This window comes from Microcaecilia unicolor, chromosome 12, assembly GCF_901765095.1.
Source record: "Microcaecilia unicolor chromosome 12, aMicUni1.1, whole genome shotgun sequence".
NCBI lineage: Eukaryota > Metazoa > Chordata > Amphibia > Gymnophiona > Siphonopidae > Microcaecilia > Microcaecilia unicolor.
In genome coordinates, this window is record NC_044042.1 from 21,851,866 (window position 1) to 21,878,234 (window position 26,369).

The following is a 26,369-nucleotide window of genomic DNA, read 5'->3' on the forward strand; positions in this document are numbered from 1 at the left end:
GCTGGACAAAATCGTGACCGATCTCGGCACGTCTAAGGGCAAGAAATTACCAGAGGTCAGGGCTCGGGCTAGTACTCGTCCCGGTACCTCCAGAGGACGGTTGCTGGAAGCCCGTCGGTACCGCCCGGGCAAGTCGGGTTCCTCTGCCCCCTCTTCCTTCAAGAGGAATTTCTCCCCCAAGCAGCATTCCTTTCGCAGAGACCGCCGTCCCGGAGGTGCTCCCTCCGGTCCTCCCCCAGGGTCTCGTACCCAATGACGGGGCCTTGGTCCACGCCCCAGTGCAGATTGGAGGACGGCTGTCCTCGTTTCTGGGCGAGTGGACCACTATAACTTCAGACGCGTGGGTGCTGGAAGTCATCAGAGACGGCTACAAGCTAGAGTTCTGCCAACCCTTAAGAGACGGGTTTGTACTCTCTCCCTGCAAGTCTCCGGTCAAGCTGTGGCAGTGCAGCAGACCTTGGACAACCTGATCCACCTGGGTGCGGTCGTTCCGGTGCCAAAAAATCAGATTGGCAAGGGACGTTACTCCATTTACTTTGTGGTTCCAAAGAAAGGAGGTTCTGTCCGGCCTATCCTCGACCTCAAAGGGGTCAATCGGGCCTGGAAAGTGAGGCACTTTCGCATGGAGACTCTCCGCTCTGTTATAGCGGCAGTGAAGGCAGGAGAGTTCTTGGCTTCCTTGGACATCAAGGAAGCGTACCTGCATATTCCCATCTGGCCTCCTCTCCAACGCTTTCTGCGTTTTACAGTCCTGAGACGACACTTCCAGTTCAGAGCCCTCCCTTTCGGGTTGGCTACTGCTCCGCGGACCTTTTCCAAAGTAATGGGGGTCATAGCGGCCTTCCTGCTAAAGGAAGGAGTACAAGTCCATCCTTATCTGGACGACTGGTTGATCCGAGCCCCCTCTTATGCAGAGTGCGGCAAAGCTATGGACCGGGTAGTTGCTCTTGTGAGCTCCCTGGGATGGATCATCAACTGGAAGAAGAGCCAGCTGCGCCCGACTCAGTCCCTGGAGTATCTGGGAGTTCGATTCGACACCCAAGTGGGCAGAGTGTTACTGCCAGACAATCCGATTGTCAAGCTTCAGGCTCAGGTGGACTAGTTCCTAGTAGCCTCTCCTATTCGGGCTTGGGACTACGTGCAGCTGTTGGGCTCTATGACGGCCACGATGGAAGTAGTGCCCTGGGCCAGGGCTCATATGAGACCACTACAGCTATCTCTGCTGCTGCGCTGGACTCCGATGTCGGAGGATTATGCTGTGCGCCTTCCCGTGGACCCAGCAGTGCGCAAGGCGCTGAGCTGGTGGACGCAGACAGACAAGTTGTCTGCAGGATTGCCTCTGGTGACCCCGGAGTGGATTGTCGTCACGACAGACGCCTCTTTGATGGGCTGGGGAGCCCACTGCTTGGGAAGGACAGCGCAGGGGCTCTAGTCTCCTGCAGAGGCAAGTGGTCTATCAACCTCCTGGAACTCAGAGCCATTCGGTTGGTGTTATTGGAGTTCATCCCGGTACTGGTGTTGTAGCCTGTACGGGTCCTGTCGGACAATGCCACGGATGTGGCCTATATCAACCGCCAGGGAGGTACCAAGAGCGCCCCTCTAGCCAAGGAGGCTATGAGTCTTTGCCAGTGGGCGGAAGCGAACCTGGAGCAGCTTTCAGCGGCCCACATTGCCGGAGTCATGAATGTCAAGGCGGACTTTCTCAGTCGCCATACCTTGGAGCCCGGAGAGTGGCAACTATCTGCTCAGGCGTTCTTGGACATCACGAAGCACTGGGGCCAGCCGAGTCTAGATCTGATGGCGTCATCGGCCAATTGCCAAGTGCCGCGCTTTTTCAGCAGAGGACGGGACCCTCGATCCCTGGGAGTAGATGCTCTTCTCCAACAGTGGCCGACACAAGAGCTCCTCTATGTGTTCCCGCCCTGGCCCATGTTGGGCAGGGTGCTAGACCGGGTGGCAAAGCATCCCGGCAGGGTAATCCTGGTGGGTCCGGATTGGCCCAGACGTCCCTGGTATGCGGACTTGATCAGGCTCTCAGTCGACGATCCTCTGCGGCTGTCAGTGGAGCAGGGCCGGTTACATCAGGGTCCCGTGGTGATGGAGGATCCCTCTCCCTTTGGTCTTACGGCCTGGCTATTGAGCAGCAGCGTCTGAGGAAGAAGGGCTTCTCAGACAAGGTCATCGCCACTATGCTGAGAGCGAGGAAACGCTCTACTTCTACTGCTTACGCCAGGGTTTGGCGTATCTTTGCAGCATGGTGTGAAGCAGGCTCACTTTCTCCCTTCACTGCTCCAATTTCTTCAGTGTTGGCATTCCTGCAAGAAGGTCTGGAGAAAGGCCTGTCGCTCAGTTCCCCTAAAGTCCAGGTAGCGGCTCTGGCTTGCTTCAGGGGCCGCCTGAAGGGTGCTTCCCTGGCTTCGCAGCCAGATGTGGTGCGCTTTCTCAAGGGAGTTAATCACCTGCGCCCTCCTCTGCACTCAGTGGTGCCTGCGTGGAATCTCAACCTGGTGCTAAGAGCATTGCAGAAGCCGCCTTTTGAACCCTTGTCGAGGGCATCTCTGAAAGACCTGACGTTGAAAGCAGTCTTTTTGGTGGCTATCACTTCAGCCAGAAGAGTTTCCGAGCTCCAGGCGCTCTCATGTCGAGAGCCTTTTCTGCAGTTCACTGAGGCAGGAGTGACTATTCGCACAGTGCCTTCCTTCCTGCCCAAGATTGTTTCTCGCTTCCATGTGAATCAGCAGCTCTGTCTCCCTTCCTTTCGTAGGGAGGACTACCCAGAGGAGTACTCTGCTCTTAAATATCTGGATGTGAGACGAGTCATCTTCAGATACTTGGAAGTGACCAATGATTTCCGGAAATCGGATCATCTGTTTGTCCTGTGTGCAGGTCCTCGTAAGGGTCTGCAGGCTGCTAAGCCTACAGTGGCAAGATGGGTCAAGGAAGCCATTGCAGCGGCTTATGTGGCCGCGGGGAAGGTGCCGCCTATCCAGCTGAAGGCTCACTCCACGAGAGCTCAGGCGGCCTCGATGGCAGAGGCCGGATCCGTCTCCTTGGAAGAGATATGCAAGGCGGCAACTTGGGCTTCGGCTCATACATTCTCCAAGCATTACCGTTTGACTGTGGCTGCACGGGCGGAGGCCCGGTTTGGAGCTTCAGTGTTGAGGTCAGGGATTTCAATGTCCCGCCCTGGGTGAGTACTGCTTCGGTACATCCCACCAGTCTATGGATTGATCAGCTTGATGATATGGAAGGTAAAATTATGTATAATCATACCTGATAATTTTCTTTCCATTAATCATAGCTGATCAATCCATAGCCCCTCCCAGATATCTGTTCTGTTTTTATTCTGGTTGCATTTCAGGTTCAAGTTTAGTCTTCAGTTACTTCAGAAAGACTTCGTGTTCAAGTTCTTTCACTTGGATTCTTCAAGAGTTGAGACGAGTTTGTGTTACAGTGAGCTGCTGCATTCCTCTCCCCTCCGTTTTACGGGGCTGGATTGAGACATAAATTCTGCCGGCACTCCCTCCCGCTTCGTGCGGCTGTAGGGCAGCTTTGTACCCCTCCCGCTTCGGCGGTGTTAGGGTCAGTCAGCTCCTCCCGCGGTTGCGGTTGCAGGATAAGCCAGATCCCCCCGCATCGGCGGGTGTGGTGTCCCTCCCCCGCTCCGCGGGGATGAGCTGGACGGATTCCCCTCCCCCACTTGTGTGGGGATGAGCTGGGTTAATTCCCCTCCCCCGTTTCGGCGGTGGTGAGCTGGGCAGAGTGTCCCTTCGTGGGTGTAATTCTCTAAGTGCTGAGTCCTGCGGATGGAGCTTTGATATCGACATACTGAGGAGTTTCCGGCAGCACATGACCACATATAGGGAGGCAAAAGTTTGCTCTCTATCTCCACCTGCTGGTAGATGGACACAACCCACCAGTCTATGGATTGATCAGCTATGATTAATGGAAAGAAAATTATCAGGTATGATTATACATAATTTTACCATGCATTATGACAATTTCACACTATAAGTAATTTCCACCCAAAATCCACTTGTTACTTTATTTTTTTAATTAGTTATCTACTATAATGTGATCTATGCTGGTCTTCCTCAAAGGGGATCTATTTTAGATCTAGTCTTTAGTAGAATGCAGGGTATAGTTAGAGAGAGAATGGGAAATCGTGATCATAATTTGATCAAATCTGAGCTAATACCTGGTGAAGTTGCAAAGGAAATCTACTGTAGCAGCATTTAATTTTCGAAAGGGTAACTATGATAAAATGAGGGCAGAATCCGTATAATATCAGTAAGTACATGGATTAGGTCTGATTAATATGTTAATTTTTTTTTATCAGGTCACCAAGTGGGATTTGGCTATTTACACTAGGTTTTGGCATTACATTGGAATATAGGGAGCACAGGGTATGCTTGTAATCATATTTGGAGATTTTCAGTGATTGAAAAAAAACTTATGCACCCTCTAGGAAGTGTCTTTGACCTTATAGCGACACTATGCTTGGATGAGTTATTACTCTGAGAATTTCTCCTACTCACAACATTTTTTATTTCAACTTATTTTTCTATTTATTTTCTATGGTTGGCCCTTTTTCATGCCCTTACTGATTTGAAAAAAACAAAACCTTGGCTTTGTTGTTGTTTCATTGTTTGATTATTTACCAGCGGTATTAGTTGAGATTATATGTAATAGTTTGGTTTACTCCTCACCTATCATCATCACTGGCTTCCTGTTTCTCACAGAATCACCTATAGGATCCTACTGTTGGTCTTTAAGACACTCGCTGTATCAGAACCCCCTTACATCCTGCATTATATCACCCCCCTACACCCAAACTAGGATTCCGATTATCTGCCCAACTCAATCTTCTTAATGTTCTCCCTCGAGAAATCATTCATGAGCATAGCTAACACATCGTGTTTTCAGTCCATGGACCCAAACTCTGGAATACCTTGCCTTCTCATCTTAGATAAATTACCTCTTTACCTCTATTTAAAGCTGATCTTAAAACCTTCCATTGTAGGGATGCTTATTCCTAAGACCTGAGGCCTCTGGTGTGACTACCTGGTGGTTCCTTTTCTCCTAATATTCTTCCCTTGTTTCCCCAGCTTTCCTATATGCAATTGTAGTTCTACCCCCTTTCCTGTTGTGTCTTGTCAATGTAGACTGGGTTGGGATTTTTTTTTTTTCAAAACTTTCCTATTTTTCAGATTGTAAGCCACTCAGATGGTTGTCCTATTGGGCAGGATAGAAAGTTTTTAATACATTTGAAACTTAAAAGAAATTTGACAGATGATGAACACCAAGTCCATAAGCTTGATCTGGCTGTCTAAGAGGTTTGATGGTTTATTGTATTAAATTAATTATATTTATAAAAGGGCTATTGATTAGTGCATGAAGTTTGCTTAGGATGTGCGTGAATTAAGATGGTAAAACTGCAATAACTACTACTACTACTTATCATTTCTAAAGCGCTACTAGACGTACGCAGCGCTGTACACTTGAACATAAAGAGACAGTCCCTGCTCGACAGAGCTTACAATCTAATTAGGACAGACAGAACAAACAAGAGATAAGGGAATATTAAAGTGAGGATGATAAAATAAAGGTTCTGAACAAAGTGAATATGGGTTAGGAGTTAAAAGCAGCATCAAAAAGGTGGGCTTTTAGCTTAGATTTGAAGACGGCAAGAGATGGAGCTTGACGTACCGGCTCAGGAAGTCATTCACGAACTGAAGCTTACTTATGCATCTGTAAGGCACTACCTTACACTTCTAGCACTGTACAAACAACAGTAGCCACTGCACCTTAATGGTTTCAGATGCTGCTTCAGAAGTGCCATATTGGCGTGCTCTCTTACAACACGAAAGGAGGAAATCAACAGACCTTTCTAAAACCTAAATCTGGGGTTACATAAACCACAGCTTCAAAAAGTACAGAGCATATCGTCAGGAAATCACAGCTGTAGCACTCCTACTTTCTAACCACATTAATCAAAATACAAATACCACAGATTCACAACAGCTTTGTGCTAAACCTCTACTTAGACATCTCAGACATTCTGAACTTATACACAACAAGAAAAATATCAGTACTATTCACTTGTATCTGACTTTTTTCAATTTATTTTTTGTATATATTTGTATTGGTTTGTAAATGTAAAGTATAACAAAGTAGTAAGAAAGCAAAACATTAGTATTTTAACAATTGTTTACATACTGATGAAAGCTATAGATACTGTATAAGCTAATATACAGCAACAAAAATAAAGTTAACTATATCGCTGGATTTTCTTAGTATTGAGAGAATAAAATGATAAACAAATCGAACGCCAATAAAAGTTACATAGAATGCAGATGGTTATAAGCTGTGGCAATAATTGTCCAAGGGTGTCCATGTTTTCTTGATTTGAGAGAAATTAAGGAGACAAAGCAGTGGCAGTGAATGTGCAAAGTAAGGACCCCCATTCGTAGAAGCTTAATTTAGTATTATCAGTTGAGTCGCTATGGCCATCATGATGTTGATGAGCATGGTATGATTAACAGAAGTGGTAATTTCCGGTTATGAGGCTCTAAGGATAAGCCACAAAGGTATGTCGGGAAGTTCCTGTTGGGCAACCACTTTGATGTTTGTGATATCTGGAATGCAAGGTGATAAGATCTGAAATCCGGTAGGTTGATGCCACCTTTAGATCTGGGAAGTTTTAATTTATACAGTTACTGTCACAATTTTACTTCCCAATTAAATTTCATAGCAGTGTCAATTCTTTTGTATAAATTAGAGGCAAAGTGTGAAGGGACCATGCCAAGTATATAGTATACTTTAGGTGCTGTTCATGAGGAGCTGGCTAAAGGCTGACAAAACGATGGGGCTGGATGGCACACATCTGAGGGTACTGAAGGAACATAACAGTAGCCATACTGGGTCAGACCAATGGTCCATCTAGCCCAGTATCCTGTTTTCCAAATAGTGGCCAAAATCATGGCAATACTACAAATCCCAGGGCAAACAGTTGCTTCCCATATCTGTCTCAACAGGAACTTATGGGAGCTCTAACAGATCTGCTGGCTGACCTTTTCAATGATTTTCTAGAGTTGGGAGTGGTTCCAAGAGATTGGAGATAAGCAGATGTGATTCTGCTCATCTCCAGTCCTTCGGGACCACTCCCAAGCTCTTCTTTACTTCCAAAAAGTGGAAGTAAAGAAGAGACTGAGAACGACAGGCCGGTAAGTCCGACTTCTGTGGTAAGTAAATCAATGGAAACACTTTTAAAACAGAATACCGTGTTTCCCCGAAAATAAGACACTGTCTTATATTAATTTTTGCCCCCAAAAATGCGCTAGGTCTTATTTTCAGGGGCTGTCTTATTTTTCGGGGAAACATTGGGGTTGGCCCACCCGCCCTCCGTCGCTCCCGGAACTAACCTTAAATGCCTCCTTTCACCTTTGCAGCAAGCAGCAGCAGGGCAGGCCACTCCTTCCTTCCGTGTCCCGCCCTCGCCTGACGTAACGTCCGCGAGGGTGGGGCATGGAAGGAAGGAGAGGTCTGCCCTGCTGCTGCTTGCTGCGAAGGTGAAAGGAGGCCTTGCTTTCAAAAAAAAATTTGCTAGGTCTTACTTTCGGGGGAGGCCTTATATCTACCAATTCAGGAAAACCTCTACTAGGTCTTATTTTTGGGGGATGTCTTACTTTCGGGGAAACAGGGTAGTAAGGTTTTTGGAATCCAATGGATTACAGGACCCGAGGCAACATGATTTCACTAGAGGCAGGTCTTGCCAGACAAATCTGATTACATTTTTTTCACTTAGCGACCAGAGAGTTGGATCGAGGGAGAACACTAGATGAGGTATACTTAGATTTTAGAAAAGTCTTTGACACTGTTCCGCATAGATGACTTGAAACTCAGTGCACTTGTTAAGGCCCCTAAAGTAACTGACTGGATTAGGAACAGGTTGAGTGAAAGAAGACAGAGGGGTAGTGATATATGGAGCTCATTCTGAGGAGAAGATTTTACCAGTTGTGTACCACAAGGTTTGATTTTTGGGCAGGTTTTTCTTAACATTTTTGTAAGCGATATTGCTGAAGGGCTGTCTGGTAAGGTTTGCCTCTTTGCAGGTGATGCAAAAATCTGCAATAGGGTAGAAACCCCTGATGGTGTGGATAACATGAGGAAGGACTTAGCAAAACTTGAGGAATGGTCTGGATTTTGGCAGTTTAGATTTACTACTAAAAAAATGCAGGGTCATACATTTGAGCTGCAAAAGACCCAAGGAAACGGTACAGTTTAAGGGGTGAAGAATTTTTTGTGCATGAAACAGGAACAGGATTTGTGTAGGATGATCTTAAAGGTGGCCAAACAGATAGAAAAGGGTTATATATTTGATTTAATTGGATGAATCAGTAAAGCCATATTTCTATAAACTTCATTGGTTACCAGTGATGGCAAGGGTTCATGTACCTTGGCCTTTCAGTCTTTATGTGGAAATGTACCTTTTTATTTGGTTGTTCCCCCCCCCCCCTTGTGGGATAGACAATTAATGCAGAATCAGATTTTATTAAGATTTCCTTCAGCAAGTTCGGTTAGGTTTTTTAGACAATTATCTCCATCTCTCTCTTATCAAGTTGCCTCAATATGGAATTCTCCTCCTATCCTAATACATTCTCAGAGGGAATATTTACGCTTTCATATGCAACTTAAAACTTTTCTATTTAAGAAATATGTGGGTTAACTGTTTGAATGAAATGAATGTCACTTGTTAATCCTGGATAAATTGATCTGGGTTTTTTATTTTTTTTTGCTGTAATCTGCATAGAACTACGAACGTTTTTGCAGAATATAAGACCAAATTGTAATGTAACGTAATGTGTAACCCAAATTTTTTCCATTCCCACATGATGCCGTTATCACTTTAGGCAAATAGCAAATGCAAAATTTCAGTAAGCCACAATGCAACAAAATAAACAACTATCACATACTATACAAGACAAGTGACAATGATCTGGTCTTCTCAGATTCTGAACCAAATAGATTATTGTAATTCCCTCTATTTTGGGTTGAATCAGGTATCTGTTCCTAAATTGCAACTCCTAAAAAATATGGCTGCCAGACACTGTTCAGTCCGACCACATCACTCCCATATTTATAAAGTTTCACTGGCTATCAATAGCCTTTAAGACAGAGTCTTCAAATCCAGTCCTCAAGGTCCACAACCCAGCCTGGTTTTCAGGAGTCCCACAATGATTATGTATGAGATACATTTGCATTCACTGTTTCCACTGCATGCAAATAATTCATACATATTCATTTTGGAAATCCTGCAAACCAGGCTGGGCTGTGGACATCAAGGATCCCTGCTTTAGGATATGTTTTAAAATTCATGAAGTACTTGATGCTGGTATCCCAATTTATCTTTATGATTTACTTACACCTTTATCACTCTCTTCAATTTATACATCCTCAATATATGAAGTCAATTGACTCTTCCACCTCTTTTCTAGCCATTGTCTAGTCAAGTGGCATATTGTCATTTCATTTTATGGCCCTCTAGAATGGAATTTGCTCCTCTACCATTTAAGAGAAGAAGCAAATCACGCCTACTTTCAAGTGGCTCTGAAAGCTCATTTCTTCTCTATGATGTTCTGAGAAGTATGAGGTTGCGGCTCAGGGATTTAGGATAAGTATCAGCATTATTACTTACATAAGTACATAAGTAGTGCCATACTGGGAAAGACCAAAGGTCCATCTAGCCCAGCATCCTGTCACCGACAGTGGCCAATCCAGGTCAAGGGCACCTGGCACGCTCCCCAAACGTAAAAACATTCCAGACAAGTTATACCTAAAAATGCGGTCTATGGACTTGTCCTTTAGGAATCTATCTAACCCCTTTTTAAACTCCGTCAAGCTAACCGCCCGTACCACGTTCTCCGGCAATGAATTCCAGAGTCTAATTACACGTTGGGTGAAGAAAAATTTTCTCCGATTCGTTTTAAATTTACCACACTGTAGCTTCAACTCATGCCCTCTAGTCCTAGTATTTTTGGATAGCGTGAACAGTCGCTTCACATCCACCCGATCCATTCCACTCATTATTTTATACACTTCTATCATATCTCCCCTCAGCCGTCTCTTCTCCAAGCTGAAAAGCCCTAGCCTTCTCAGCCTCTCTTCATAGGAAAGTCGTCCCATCCCCACTATCATTTTCGTCGCCCTTCGCTGTACCTTTTCCAATTCTACTATATCTTTTTTGAGATACGGAGACCAGTACTGAACACAATACTCCAGGTGCGGTCGCACCATGGAGCGATACAACGGCATTATAACATCCGCACACCTGGACTCCATACCCTTCTTAATAACACCCAACATTCTATTCGCTTTCCTAGCCGCAGCAGCACACTGAGCAGAAGGTTTCAGCGTATCATCGACGACGACACCCAGATCCCTTTCTTGATCCGTAACTCCTAACGCGGAACCTTGCAAGACGTAGCTATAATTCGGGTTCCTCTTACCCACATGCATCACTTTGCACTTGTCAACATTGAACTTCATCTGCCACTTGCACGCCCATTCTCCCAGTCTCGCAAGGTCCTCCTGTAATCGTTCACATTCCTCCTGTGACTTGACGACCCTGAATAATTTTGTGTCATCGGCGAATTTAATTACCTCACTAGTTATTCCCATCTCTAGGTCATTTATAAATACATTCTCTCTTTTGTTGACAGACTATTATTTCCTTTCACTTAAATTGTCTTTTCTAAATCGCTTTGCTGTATCCTAATTCAAGGTCGAAAGGTGGTATATTAAGACAACAAAAACTAAACTCTCCTGGATAGGCTCAGTAGGGGGTGGTTATGAATGCATGGTGACCAGGGAAAAATCCTCCTTCTAAAAGAGCACGCTGTGTATATTTCAGCAATCAATGCTAATTATTTTCTCTTTAATTAGCAATGAACATTTTTTTTATTCTAATTCAGCTCAATGTAACAAACTGCTGAATTGTTACGGACCATCATACATTTTATCTTTTGCAATAAAAAAAAATTTTCAATTAAGGGACATGCCTCAAGCACAGAATGCAAGAGTTCCCTTATTAAAGAAAGTTTTATTCCTTTATGTTACTTTAATACAACAAAAGAAGTGTGTCCTAGAGAAAAAAATCTATTTTATTTAGCATTATTAATAAACAACTAAAAAATGAGCACCTTAACACTAGAGGGCCTTTTTAGTAAGCAGCAGTAAGCATTAACATGTGCTTACTGCACGCTGAAAAGGCACAACTGCAGGATGCGCTCAGGCATCCTACAATGGTTCTTAGATCACCATGTGCCAATCTAAAAAATACTGTGTTTTTTTTTAGCAAGGAGGGCACGTATGGAGGTGGAGAGTAGGCATGCCCTGCCCTAATCGGGTGGCGCAGGCAAATTGCCATGTGCTGCCCAATTAACGCAGGGTTAGCGCAGGGATCCTTCACACCCTCAATTTTCTCAGACCCCAGCTTTCTTCCTATTTCTACCCATTTCCCAACAGCAGCAGCAACAGCCCCAGTTCTTTCTCTATCCCTCTCCTTGTCAGACACCATCTTAGCACACACATCCCCACAGCTTTCCCTAGTCTCTTTCTCTCAAGTTTCTCCCTCACCCCATCGCTCTCTCACAACCTCCAAGGCAATGACCACAGCATAGCTGTGTCAGATTCACCCCATCTTCAACACCTCAATAGCTCTCTCTTAATTCCCCATAGTTTTTTCTCCTGAATCCTATTGTGGCACCTACTGTGGGCCTGGCACACATCTACTTTTCAAACCCCCTTATCTCAAATTTGCCCCCACATCAGCACAGCCCCAAGGAGCATATCCCTCTGGCTTGCCCTCCTCCCATTAGACAGCATTCCCACACCAAGGCAATACCCCCTACTCCCCCCTTCAGGCACAGCACCTCCATTCAGCTCCATCCTCTTCTTTGGAATAGACCCCCCCCCCCCCCCCCAAGGCCACAAAGAGAGGAGGGCATGGAGGCAAGATTCCCCAGGCCTGGCCTCCAAGGGGGCCCGGTGCTGCTGCAACGGCAAGGCTTTCGGTGGCAAGCCAAGTAGAAAGCAGCTCAGGCTGCACTGGTCTCCTCTCCTGCTCGTGCGTGACAGCTGGGACCCAGGTTAGCGTGTTAACGTGTTGAGTCTTCTCTGCTGTTGAAGGTCCTTCTTCCTGCTTCATCATGTATCCTCGTGAAGTACTTCCTGTTTCCGCTGCAGGAGGGGTCGCAGCAGGAAGGATCTGAGGAGACACACATGAGCGCAGGACAGAACTGGAAGACAGACAACTGTCAACCATCAACCACAAGACACTGGAGGATTAAGTACTGAAGCAGCCAGGAATTGAGGTGTGCAGGCCAGGCTGACTACTGCACACAGCTAAGAAGTTAATGTGCGGAGGTGACGGGGCCCTTAACATTGCTTGCAGCCCTGCCCCCCCCCCCCCCTCACATATCCCCCAGACCTGGCTTTGTCTCTCAGGAGCCCTGCCCCCACCTTCTCACACATTCCCCAAACAGCCACTCTTCCTACACCCATAAGCATAGTCCCCACTGTGGGACAAATTGCTTCCTAATGTATGCCCCCCCCCCCCCAAAGGAAACAAAGCTGTAAAAGCAGGTTAGGTGAAGTAAAGAGAAGATACATCTTCCTCCACCACTGCTCAAGGTTGAGTTTAGTATTTGAATTGTGAGGCTCTATAGTGTCCCGTGCAGTTCAAATAATAAACTTGATCCTGAATGGTGAAGGAGGAACACATAGCCTGCTATGCAGTTCTCCCTTAACTGGCTTTTACAACTTAGTCTCTGGGGTAAGAAGTATTAAGCAGCAGTTTGTACCGTGGTGGGGTGCAGCAGTAGAGGGAGGGGGACAGTGCCATGGGGGTGGAGAACTCTAGAAAGCACATCATCCTTCTAGACTCTGCAGATTTCTGCATGACAACATAACATAGTAAGAGAATTCCGTGCACCTTCTGCAGTGCTCTGTGGCACAGAATTCCCCCAGGAGTAGCAACCTGGCTTTTGTGTTCTGTCTTTGAGCAGTTACTGTGTACGTGGCAAAACTCAACGGACATTAGCTTGCAACTCAAAGCCAGTGTGCCCTTTCGACACGAGAGTGGAACATGCATGAGAAATTTACATACACTGGAGACTCAGTATATACAAATATATCCAGAATAAATACATCATGAAATCCAAGCTGAACGTAGAGTACCAGATAAGTTTGGGTAGCCCTGCTCTACATCCCTTTTCAACGGATGAAGATAACATACTTCATGAACATACAGCCAAACCCTACATGGAACAACCTGCACTCTGGCTCTCCCTCACTAAACCTCCTTGGTCTGTATGTCACTTTACAGAAAGAACTGATGCACAACCCTAAAGCTGCAGCCTTAGCAAACCACATTGGTATATTTTTGTCTTTTTTTTTTTTTTAAGGCAGTCTGATAAAATATGCAAAGCATTTCCTAATGCAACCACAGTTCTGGGTTTATAGTTCAACTGAATGGCATCATCCAAGAGCATCATATGTCACAACCTTCTGCTTCCTGTTTCATATTTTTGCAGATGATGTAAAAAAAATATATTGATAAAGCAACTTAACAGAAGTCTTTTCAAACTAAGACTCTGGTTGTGTTCTATTCTGAGGATATATTTTTAAACGCCTTTCAATTGCTTTTAATTTTCCACCTAGTAAGGATTGCAAAAGCCATTGTTTTGACATTGCTTAAAAGGGAAAGTCTTCACAAAAGAGCCTCAAACAGCAAGGGGCTATTTTTATAAAAGGATTTTTTTTAATGCATGTAAAAAGGCCTTTATAAAATTACCCAAGCTGTTACACGTATACCCAGTGCTAAGGCAATGTATACTTTTACAAAACCCATGTATGTTTGGGGTAAAGTATGGGTGGAGCACAGCAGAGTCATGAAGTACTCCTAGTTTATAAAACACAAGCTAACATTAATGCCTGTTCCCCGCTGTTCCCTCTAATCTGAGGGACAGTCCTCCACCTACAATCCGACCAGTGGAGGGTGCTGTTTCACTATCACATTTTCAATGGTGAGGGACAGGCAAGCCCTGCAGGACTCCAGGGAACCTGCCTGTCACTAGCAATTGAAAACACGATATTGAAGCACTGCCCCCCACTGGCAGCAGTGCAGCTGGAGGACTCCCGCTTAAACAGTGCTGTTCCTGAACAGTTATAAATGTTCACTGTGTCAATCTAGCCACAATTTCTGCTAGTTTATCCCTAGTATTTTATAAAAACACATAGGCATCTACAAAATAAGCTTAAATAGATGCACTCTTCAACATCACACATAGGCAACCTGTTAAAAATTACCTTCCATCTCTAGCATATCCTGCCTGGGATGGAGGAGCCCTTTTTGGTAGATGGGTGGGGGAAGGAATTTGGCTTCCAAGTCACACATTTAGGATTGTCAAAAGCATCAGAGAACTCATTCACTAAGATAACATTTTCGGCAATATTGATAAGTGCTTAAGAGAAATTAAATGAGGCTACATCTGAATACTGGCAATGGCTTAAATAAGTAATTTATTCCTTGAATTACAAAACCAAATTAAATACTCTACATCCCCACCCCCCACAACCACTGGAATTTTCAGTTTGGCACAAAATTATTTTGTAGGATTTGCTCATCACAGCTATGTCCACCACAAAAAACATAGAAGAAAGCCTGCAAATACATCATCCATGCAGAAATGCTATAGGTCAATAGAATGATAATACACAGAGGTCTTTTTGGTATTTTGTATAATTATATACTTGCAGTGATCTAAAGATAAACTCTCCAGTTTAAGAATGTGTGTATCTGGAAACATCAAACATATAAACGGCAAGTGACCGACTCACCTGCAAATGCGCAGTAGAGTCGGAACGCTGAGAGTGTAGAAGTCCAAGCCCCCCCCCCCCCCCCCGCCTCCACCAGCAGTACAGCCCAATAGGGAGGAATGCTTGGACATGGGCATGGAAATCGGAGGAGGAGGGAGCAGGGAGGGAAGGAGGGGGCGGAACTGAGGGAAAAAGACGCTGGGGGGAGGCCATAGGAAAACAAAAAACTAGCCCATTGTTACGGGCTTAACGGCTAGTTATATAGCATAAAATATAACAGAAACACATTGTACTGACTGTACACGTAGGTTGAGATTCTGCTTTAATATCCTATTATGTAAGGAGGTAGAACAAGAGAACAAATAAAAATCAACCAAAAAACTGTTACATATGTAACCCTTGATACACAAAAACATTATTTAACAGTTGATTCTTTGTTTAAGCTTGTTTCCCTCTCCAAGGACACAGGTTTTGGCTATGAACTAAAAAAAATAAAAATATTCATACATGAACGATGGAAACATTTAGAAAGAAGACTCCCAAAGGAAATTTTCAGTATTGACCGACAAATAAATCAATTAGGGCTGACCTAAGGGGAGGTGGGAGAAGAGAGAGAGACTGGCAACTCTCCATAAAGAGACCAAAAACAAAAATTGTTGCCTAACCCAGGATAGAGGACGAAAATGACTATGAAATGGCTAATGTGCAGTGGCGGCTAAGAAAACAAGTCTTAGGAATTATTAGGAAAAGAATGGAAAACAAAAATGAGAATGTTATAATGCCTTTGTATTGCTTCATGGTGTGACCAAACCTGGAATACTATGTGCAGTTCTGGTCACTGCATCTCAAAAAAGATATAGTGGAATTAGAAAAGTTACAGAGAAGGGCGACAAAAATGATAAAGTGCATGGGATGTCTTCCCTATGAGGCAAGGCTAAAGCAGATACAGTCTTCAGCTTGGAGAAGAGACAGCTGAGGGGAGATATGATAGAGGTTTATAAAATATTGAGTGGAGTAGAACAGGTAGATGTGAATTGCTTGTTTATTCTGACTAGGGAGCATGCAAAGAAGCTACGAAGTAGTAAATTTAAAATGAATCGGAGAAAACATTTGTTCACTCAACAAGTAATTAAACTCTAGAATCCGTTGCCAAAGAATGTGGTAAAAGCAGTTGGCTTAGCAGGGTTTAAAAAAGGTTTGGATAATTTCCTAAAAGAAAAAGTCCAGAAGCCAATATTAAAATGGACTTGGGAAAATCCACTGCATATTCTAGGATAAGCAACATAAAATCTGTTTTGCTATTTTGGGATCTTGAAAAGGTACTTGTGACCTGGACTGGTTACTGTTGGAAACAGGATACAGGGCTTGATGGAACTAAGGTCTGTCCCAGTATGGCAATGCTTATGTTCTTATAAGATTCTTCTATTCAACTTTTATTAGCTCAAGTGTAAATACCTTGTAACTTATATTTCTCTGTGTATCTCAGTTAGATACACAAACTCACCACAGTACCAACGGGTAATCAGGCAGTGAAGCATTTGTGTTTGCAACTAACCACCAGACCTTTGTAAAGAAATTTCAGATCACCACCATTAGGTTCAGGATGACCAATTTCAATCACAGGACTGACCACCTGACCTTATGATCACCATCAGAGACCTGTTATTACAAACAAACAAAGACCTCTTCTTCTCCCTCTCCCCTAAAACACACACACACACACACACACCCAAAGGGATCACAAGGCTATGGATACAGGAGGAGGAGAAATGACATTTCATGAAAATCAAAAGTAGAATATTTTGCAGATGGGATTACTGCACAATAAAACAACAGCATGTAGACCGGACCAAACAGTTCAGAATAGTTTTACTTGGTTGGATTGGCCAGGAAACTGGTAGGTGTCTACAATCTGTGAATATCACTCCTCAGTGCAAATTGCCACAATTTTTTTTCTACATTGTAAAAATCATCACATTTTTCACAAGTTTATAAATTCAGATAATCCTCTCCTCTCCTATACTAATCTAATCTAGAAACAAAGCAGCTACAGATATATATTTCTTCCCTAGGCTGACAGATGAAGAATACACAACAGGAATATGCAGTGCTTTTTTTGTAGAAAAAAAGGTGCCGGTACTCATTATGGGCGGGGTCACCACACATGGCTCCACCCCTATGATAGCCACACCCACATTAACCACACCCCCTATACCAGCCATGGCGCATATAAACAGACATCATTGAAAATATTACAGTACTATAGGAGAAAAAAATAACGTGATTTTTTTTCATTATAAATAATCTCTGTAAGCTCTTACAGCTCCAGTATACCCAGTGCAAAATAAGACAGCCAATGTAAATTCTCAAATTGGACATATTACAAACACTAAAATGAAAATAAAATGATTTTTTTCTACCTTTGTTGTCTGGTGACTGTTTTTCTTTCCATATTGGTCCCAGTCTGTGATTCTCCTTTCTTTGTTTTCGCTTAACTCTTCTGTGCCATTTGTCATTTTTGTCTCCTTTTTCATTGCTTTCTTCAATATTTTTCAGGCTCTCTCTCTGACCAGATTTAATTCATTCTTACTATCCATTCTTTAATTTCCTTCATCTACCTGTGGCTTTTCATCTTTTCCTCACCCTTATTCTCCCCATGCCCCTTCCTCTTATTCTCCAGTCTTTCTCTATTCCCCTTTTCCATCCAGCAGCTCTGCTTTCTCTCCCCATCCTTCCAGTGTCTCCCCTATTTCTTTCTGCATTCTTCCATCCAGCGTCTTCCCTCTTTCTCTCCCTATCCTTCCGTTTTCCCTCTCTCTCTCCCCATCCTTCCATCTGTTTTCCCTCTCTTTCCCCATCCTTCCATCTGTTTTTCCCTCTCTCCCCAATCCTTCCATCTGTGTTTTTCCCTCTCTCTCCCCATCCTTCCATCTGTTTTCCCTCTCTCTTTCCCCATCCTTCCATCTGTTTTCCCCTCTCTCTCCCCAATCCTTACATCTGTGTTTTTCCCTCTCTCTCCCCATCCTTCCATCTGTTTTTCCCCTCTCTCCCCAATCCTTCCATCTGTTTTTCCCTCTCTCTCCCCATCCTTCCCTCTGTTGGTTTCCCTCTCTCTCCCCAATCCTTCCCTCTGTTGGTTTCCCTCTTTCTCTCTCTCCCCAATCCTTCCCTCTGTTGGTTTCCCTCTTTCTCTCTCTCCCCAATCCTTCCCTCTGTTGGATTCCCTCTCCCTGCCAAGTTTCCCGCGAACGGCGCGAAGTCGCGACGCACGCGGCACCAGCCCCTATTTCCGGCCGCTGCTGCTTCTCCTGTTGAGCAGCAGCGGCCGCTACACAAAGAAAAAGAAGATTAAAAAAAAAAATTGAAACCTGGCTGAAACGCGGCACCCCGGCACTGTAGACAGCAATTAGGCATTGGCTGTTGCCCCGCAGCCGCTCCTCCTCTTGCCTCTACGTCACTGCCCCTGGAGGAAAACCCCGGAGGAGCGTAGTGACGTAGAGGCAAGAGGAGGAGCGGCTGCGGGGCAACAGCCAATGCCTAATGGCTGTCTACAGTGCCGGGGTGCCGCGTTTCAGCCAGGTTTGAAGTTTTTTTAAAAAATCTTTTTCTTTGTGTAGCGGCCGCTGCTGCTCAACAGGAGAAGCAGCAGCGGCCGGAAATGGGGGCTGGCACTACGTGGGGGACATGGACGCACGGGGCGGGGGGAGCAAAAAAAAAAGGTGCCGGTACGCCGTACCGTTGCGTACCGGCACAAAAAAAGCACTGGGAATATGTGTCACAACCAAGGTATTTACAGAATGATAATTTTTTTCTAATTTTTGAATAACTGCATTGACTTCCAGGTCACAGATGCTGGCCAAGGAGTTAGAATTTACCTTATTATTGAGGCTGCTACCTTGAAGAAAGAGCTCAAAGGCCAGAAGACATTTGCCTTTAAGCTGCTCACCAATAGTACGCAAACTGATCACGTCAGCGTGCACAACTGTTCAACATCAGCTCATACAAAGTCCACACTGGACTTGACACTTCAATCAGATTTTTGCTGCACAGTTGCCATGTGTGTTCTACGATTTAAGATAACTGAACAACCACAGAAGATCAGAAAGAAGAAATCCGAGTTTCATAAAGTCACAGGTACCCTAATCCTTGTTTTACATAAATATTTAGAATCATTCTAGGACCAAATACAAGCAACTTGTGTGAGCAAAATAATGAAAGCAGGCGCTGTTTAAATAAGAAAACATATCTGCTACCAAAACACAACCCAACTCTGCTTGAATATGGAAATTCATCAAATTACCCAGTTCCAGAAAGGAGATTATAGGTCAGTCTTGGATTTATGACAGCCCCATCCTGGTGCACTATGGGACACACAGCACATTTCAATAGGTAGAATCACCGACTACAATTACCACAGTATTTTAGGATGTAAGATTAAAACCAGGCCTAGCCAACAAGTTAATGTTCCCTACTGGAACTGGGTAACTTGTGCTGTGTCAGAGCTGCCAAGATCTTACTCTTCTCTTTAAAGCCCGCTTATCGTGCTTGAGGACTGCTTTCCTTGTGGGGACAAAAAGGAAATGAGAACCTGAACAGCACTGGAAAGTGTTCAATTTCTGCTATGCAACAATGCTTTTCAGTCTATTGATCCCTGCACATAGGTCACTCAGGTGTGCGAAAGAAAAAAAAAAAAAAAACCTTCCACAACACAGGACAACAAGCTTTCCTGTGACAATATTGTAATTCTTCCCCTTCCCGTTTCCTCTTTTTCACTGACCTTGGTTTTCTGCTGTATTCACTCGTGTTTGGGTGCCCCGCTTTTTTTTATTTTATAACTTTTGTAAACTGCTTAAGCTACCTTGGATATACAGGTGGTATATCAAACAAATTGAACTTGAACAAAACAAAACAAAATAGCAACTTTTCAAGAGACTCTTTGTGGATGTATTTTATATTCTCTTTAAAAAAAGGGGGGGGGGGGGGACAAATGTAATAAGCATTCTTGCAGAAATAATTTCTTAAAACGTCTGAGCAAAGGACTCTATGAAGTATTTGCCCCTAACCCACCACCATCCTCCAACTCAGAAGCAAGCTCATGGGATTTGGATTTCTTTGCTAGCCACTCTTCTGCCATCTTCCATTGCTGCCTTCAACATTCACACTAGTACTTTCCATGCATTTCAGAGCATTCCATTCAAGCCACAAGGTCAGGCTTGATAAAAACTTTTACACCACCAATCCTCCTCCCCAACCCCCATCAGAGGGCAGTGTCATACCCAGCAGGTTGAAAGCACTCTCACAGGCCTGGTGGTGGATCTGCAGGGTTAGAGACCATTCCCTTGCAAAAGGTGAGAGAGCCTTCTGCTGGAAGAAATCGAGGACTGATGTGGAGGATCATAGATGGACCTTTGTTTTCAGATTACTGTTTTGCTCGAGGTCCACTCTTTTGCTTTGGGGCTTTTGCCAAGGGTTTGTGGTCCTACTTTGACCCTGGATTACAGTGTTGCTGTGGAATTCATGGATACTCGGTCCACACCTTTGGGTGGGCGGTGAAGCAAGTCGGATACTCTGCCCACATCTTTGGGTGGGCATAGAAGTGAGTCGGACACTCGGCCCACACCTTCGGGTGGGCAGTGCGTAACAATAACCTTGTAAAATAATTCATAAACTAATTTTTGTAAAGTTTCCCATGGCCGTATATAGAAAATTTATTCAACATTTTTGTTTTATCAGAAGATTTATAACTATGTCTGTACTAAAGTGGAGGAGTAGCCTAGTGGTTAGTGCAGCGGACTTTGATCCTGGGGAACTGGGTTCAATTCCCACTGCCGCTCCTTGTGACTCTGGGCAAGTCACTTAACCCTCCATTGCCCCTGGTACAAAATAAGTACCTGAATATATGTAAACCGCTTTGAATGTAGTCCAATTTCCCTTCCCCTAAATTGTCTTCATTGTAAGCCACATTGAGCCTGAACTGTGTTTGGGATAATGCGGGATACAAATATCATTATAAATAAAGATGGAGGGAAATCTACTTGAAAACATATCAAGAGGCACCACATTAGCATTACTTGTGCTGAGACTTGCAAGTCTCAGCACACCAGTCCCACTATGTACCCAGACACGATGGATCTGAATGTCCTAGACAGGACTGCTGAGGCAGGCATTCAGGTCACAGGACATTCTATGAGATCTTTCAGCTGTTTCACCTCATTCAGATGTCTTCCCTGAGCAGAGGGTTTTTTTCTCCTTGGCTTATGCCTAGTTACAGTTATCAGTGACCCGGGACAAAAATGAGAAAAACTATCTAGAAATGTACAACGTCAAGTCTTTCAACAACATTGGACCTCTCAGTAAGCACACTGCAGGGAAGAAAGGCAAGTTTAAGAGAAATCGGATATAAAACTAAGGTTTAACTTTAAGACTGGCATACAATAATCTGGTGAAATGCTGTTAGAGAAAATTTAAGAGGCAACAGGTAAAAAATGTTTCAACTTTTAAATTAAACTTCCATTTTTAACCATTCATGGCTCTCCTGGGTTATAATACTTCCTTATCTTTCCAACCACTCTCCTCCACAGAGGTTGAGCTCTTGTGATCATTGAGACACCCTGCTGTTGTGGCTTCCTTACAGAGAGAGGAGTGTCAAATTGAGCTAAACAGGAAAGAAAGTACACCAGAGATAGAAACTTTTCTTGGACATAGACAGCAAAGGGAAAACTATGCACAAGGGGCACAAAAAAGAAAAACAGGACCAGTAAAGTGTACACACTGGATTTCATACACAAAGTCAAGTTTTTGGAATTTGTGTGTGTGTGTGTGTGTGCGCGCGCAAACCCCTCACATACGTGTTCATTTATTCATTGTGGTAATTCTGAAAACCTGGCTGGTTAGGTGTGCTTATATTAGATGACAAAACATCCCTTGAAAGAGGACCTAAATCATTTCACAGCTGAATCTAGACAAAAAACTACTGTCCACCCTCAATATATTCAAGAGGATATTACAGTCTCAGACAATACTGCACACTTTAACAGGGGTATCAAAATAATTTTTAGGGTTTCTATATGTATGTTCATATGACTAAACACAAACTGGTATTAGCTACCTGCTTGCTAGAACATGTCATTGACAAGTCCTCCCTGCCTCTAGGACTTGACTCTGAATAAGATGTTGCCATTACCTAGTACAATTCCAACCTGGTGAAATCACTGGTAAAATATACCAGAATGGCAGAAGCAGCTCACAAGATGGTGACTTTAATGTGCCTTGATCTAAGGCAAGAGAGGGCAGCATTGGCCCTACAGGGCCATTACCCAATCAGGTTTTCAGAATTTCCCCAATGAATATGCATGAGATCTATCTGCATACAATGGAGACTGTGCATACAAATAGATCTCATTCATATTCACTGGAGAAATCCTGAAAAACAGACTGGGTTGCGGCCCTCAAGGACTGAGGTTGGCCATCCCTGATCTAAGGGGTCCTTTTTGTAAAAATGTTCACAGTTAGTACAAAATTATGCACTTGGATAGTCTTCCTCTCTCTTCGCTCCACCTAAAGAAATTGTTGGATTGGTTAAGCATCTCCCATACTCTTATTATGTGTATAGGTTATGCTAAGTCTAAGAGCTTTGAAATGAGCCTCATAGTAACCTATCTTTGTAAGTCTATGTGCTTTGAAAATGAGCCTCTATATAACTGAATAGAAAAAAATGAATCAAAATGGCAACTGAGCTTCCAACTTACCGTATCAAGCCCAGAAAAAAAAAAAAAGTTCAAAGAATCACTTTTGACTTTTAAGATTCTGAGAATTGCTGTGTTTTAAAACAGCCTCCAAAATGCTTACAATATGATTATATGTGAAGGCCATTAAGTATGGAAGCTAGTGTGGAGCTTTGAGAGGGAAGGGCAGAGATTTTATAGGCTGGAAGGTGTTACTAGGTGGTTGAGGGAAGCTTTATGGGTGGGGTAATGAAATATGGATTGATGCTTGACCAATAATGTAGATAACCCGCCTTGGGCGCTTTTGAACTGCAGGATATTGGATGCAAATATCTTATTATAAATACAGATATATACAAATTCTTCCATAAATCAAAAGAATGATGACTGAGAAGGAAACTTTGCTTTGGTGCCAATTAAAGTTATCAAAATGCGTCTCATGAGACTCAATAATATAGCCAAAATGTTCAGGTGGTGGATACCGAACCGTACATAACAGACTGAAGAAATCAAATACAATGAGTGAAACACAGATGAAAGGTACAGAAATCATGCTGATTTTTATTCAGCGAAGGTTCCTTGTCACAACATGCCAGAAAGCTCTTACTAAGCAAGGTCTTCCATTACTGATAGCTTTCCCTAGTTAAACACCTTCAACTGTAATCTGAGCTCAAAATGAAAACCTGCTTGAAATACAATGAGTGAAACACAGATGAAAGGTACAGAAATCATGCTGATTTTTATTCAGCGAAGGTTCCTTGTCACAACATGCCAGAAAGCTCTTACTAAGCAAGGTCTTCCATTACTGATAGCTTTCCCTAGTTAAACACCTTCAACTGTAATCTGAGCTCAAAATGAAAACCTGCTTGAACTTCCAGACTGTACCATTCATTTAGACATAAAACATTATCTAATGCCTTGTGAAAAAAGACCCACGTATATCCCAAAGGGTGTTTGCTGTAAGCAGAAAACTGGAAGAAATAAACCTCAGAGGGAGTTTTCAGGTTCAAGCTTCACATTGCTTTTCTGAAAATTAACACTGGAATATGGTTGTGCCATATAAAAATGTAACCAGATTTCACCATTTTGCAGGTCAGGGTAACTGGTGTCTTATTTCATTAATGAGGTTAATCATTTCCAGTATGTAAAACAAGCAGCATTTTCTCAACCAAACAATATCCACCACACATGTACACACACAAAACCCCCACCAATTAGAACATTTCGTGATAATTTTGTCCTGAAATTTGAGAGGTCCACAAGAAGCCAGAAGCAACTTCAGACTGATTCACTGTTCAGAGTCATTTTGGTTATCCATTTTTTAGAAATGCTATACCTGGCAAATATGGTTAAGAACAAATTTACCCATGTGCAGAAACAATGAACAAGCTTGGCAAATAATTCCACACAATTCAAAGGCCAAATTCTACTATTATCCATACAAAGAACAACATTCTATATAAACCTCCCTCAACACAGTGTCAAATGTTTCGCATCCTGGGGAGGAAGAGCTCCTCAAATGGGGTCACAAAACTTGCAACTATGGAGAGCCCGCCTAGGTCATGACACCAAGGGCATCATTACTATGCACTTCCAGGGGATCACACAATTTTATCCGGTTACAATCATGGGGTGACAACCACAAAAAGATTGTGAAGTACTGCTCTAGTGCCAGCAGCTTTGAGGAACAATGGAGACCCCTAAGGGCTGCTAGAATGAAGTATTACCTCTGGATGCTGTGGCTCTGACCCCATCCCTTTTGGATGCCAAAGAGACTGGCAGATACCCCAGAGCAAAAGGTAGCAAAGCTCCAAGATACCCATTTACTAGGAGATATTGCCCTAACATTTCATGGTATTGGAGAACTCCTACATACCGGGGGGGGGGAGGAGGAGGAGGAGGAGAGATTTCCCCTACCCCTAGCATGCTCAAGGTTGCAATGGATATCAGAACAATACCTCCACAAATGAGAACTAACCTGTACCACTCAGAAATAGCAAGGATACTGGACTAATATCCCATCCCAGTCCTCACAGACTGCTAGTGATGCTGAAGCTAAACCTGAAACTTCCAATCCTCTGAGGTGTTAGCACTGTTGGCATGCTCTCCACTACTTCAGCCTACTTATCAGATAAAAGTATATGGGGGGAAGGGGATCCACAGGGCGACAGAGATGCCCTAATGTACTTGAGTGCCTTGGTCTTCATGTCCAGTCCTCAAGGGCTACAAAATGGGCCAGATTTTCTGGATATCTCTAATAAATACCCATGAAAGAGATTTACAAGTTTACTACTCCTATTATATACAAATCTCACAAGCATATTCAATAAGGATATCTTGAAAACCTGACCAGTTGGTGGCTGCTGGCCCTCAAGGACTAGGAGTGAAGACAAAGGCTCTAGGATAACAAAGCCTGTGAGAACATATACGAAGAATACAGTTCAAAATACTAGAGACCATAGGCAACATCTACCAGGGAAAACAACAAAAGCTGCTGGGGGGGGGGGGAATAAAGTAAAGGAAAAACTGTATAATTCTAAAGAATACAGTGGGCTCTGTAGACAGATGTTCTCTCATTAGAGGTCCTACCAATCGTACTGGGAACTCTTAACAAATCCCACTGGAATGATAAAGGTGGTGTTTCTCAGCTCTAGATGTCCTTGGGGGTGACCAGATGGTGACACCAATGCCTTATTTGGAAATCACTGCAAAAGTCCAGCTTTTCTCCCCTCTAGTAATGGAGAATAGAAAGCATCTCTAATTCTCCACCCCAGACAGGCCAGTGGTCCTGGCGCACAGAGCTCGGCTGATCCAAATGGTACAACTAATAGGTGTTGTAGCCCAAGAACTTTGCTGTCAAGGCAGCTGGGAGTCTCCCCTACCCTTAAGTTATTCAGAACAGGGAGGTTCAAACCCAAAGAAGTAACATCAGCAAAACGTGTTGTATGCTCAAGAAATATAACCTGACCGGCAGACAATACAGACCAACTCAAACTTGAAAACTGCCTTTACTATGTGATTCTCTACACTTTATTTTCATTTACTATTTTTATTTTCAACTATTTATGTTATCGTAACCACCTAAAGTATTACTTTGGCAACACATAAAATGGTCATCATGTCAATAAAATGATTTAATCTGAAGAATCCGTTGGGGAACCAGCCATTCAGAAATGGTATGCAAAAGACTTTGGGGAAACATAAGTACATAAGTAGTGCCATACTGGGAAAGACCAAAGGTCCATCTAGCCCAGCATCCTGTCACCGACAGTGGCCAATCCAGGTCAAGGGCACCTGGCACGCTCCCCAAACGTAAAAACATTCCAGACAAGTTATACCTAAAAATGCGGTCTATGGACTTGTCCTTTAGGAATCTATCTAACCCCTTTTTAAACTCCGTCAAGCTAACCGCCCGTACCACGTTCTCCGGCAACGAATTCCAGAGTCTAATTACACGTTGGGTGAAGAAAAATTTTCTCCGATTCGTTTTAAATTTACCACACTGTAGCTTCAACTCATGCCCTCTAGTCCTAGTATTTTTGGATAGCGTGAACAGTCGCTTCACATCCACCCGATCCATTCCACTCATTATTTTATACACTTCTATCATATCTCCCCTCAGCCGTCTCTTCTCCAAGCTGAAAAGCCCTAGCCTTCTCAGCCTCTCTTCATAGGAAAGTCGTCCCATCCCCACTATCATTTTCGTCGCCCTTCGCTGTACCTTTTCCAATTCTACTATATCTTTTTTGAGATACGGAGACCAGT

The 26,369-nt window shown here is 43.6% G+C and overlaps 1 protein-coding gene across 12 annotated transcripts in view; it reads right to left on the reverse strand.

Annotated features, from left to right (window-relative positions):
* Nucleotides 1-26,369, reverse strand: part of ANKS1A (ankyrin repeat and sterile alpha motif domain containing 1A) — a 246,919-nt gene that overhangs the window by 220,013 nt on the left and 537 nt on the right. The gene's annotated exons all lie outside the window — the stretch shown is intronic.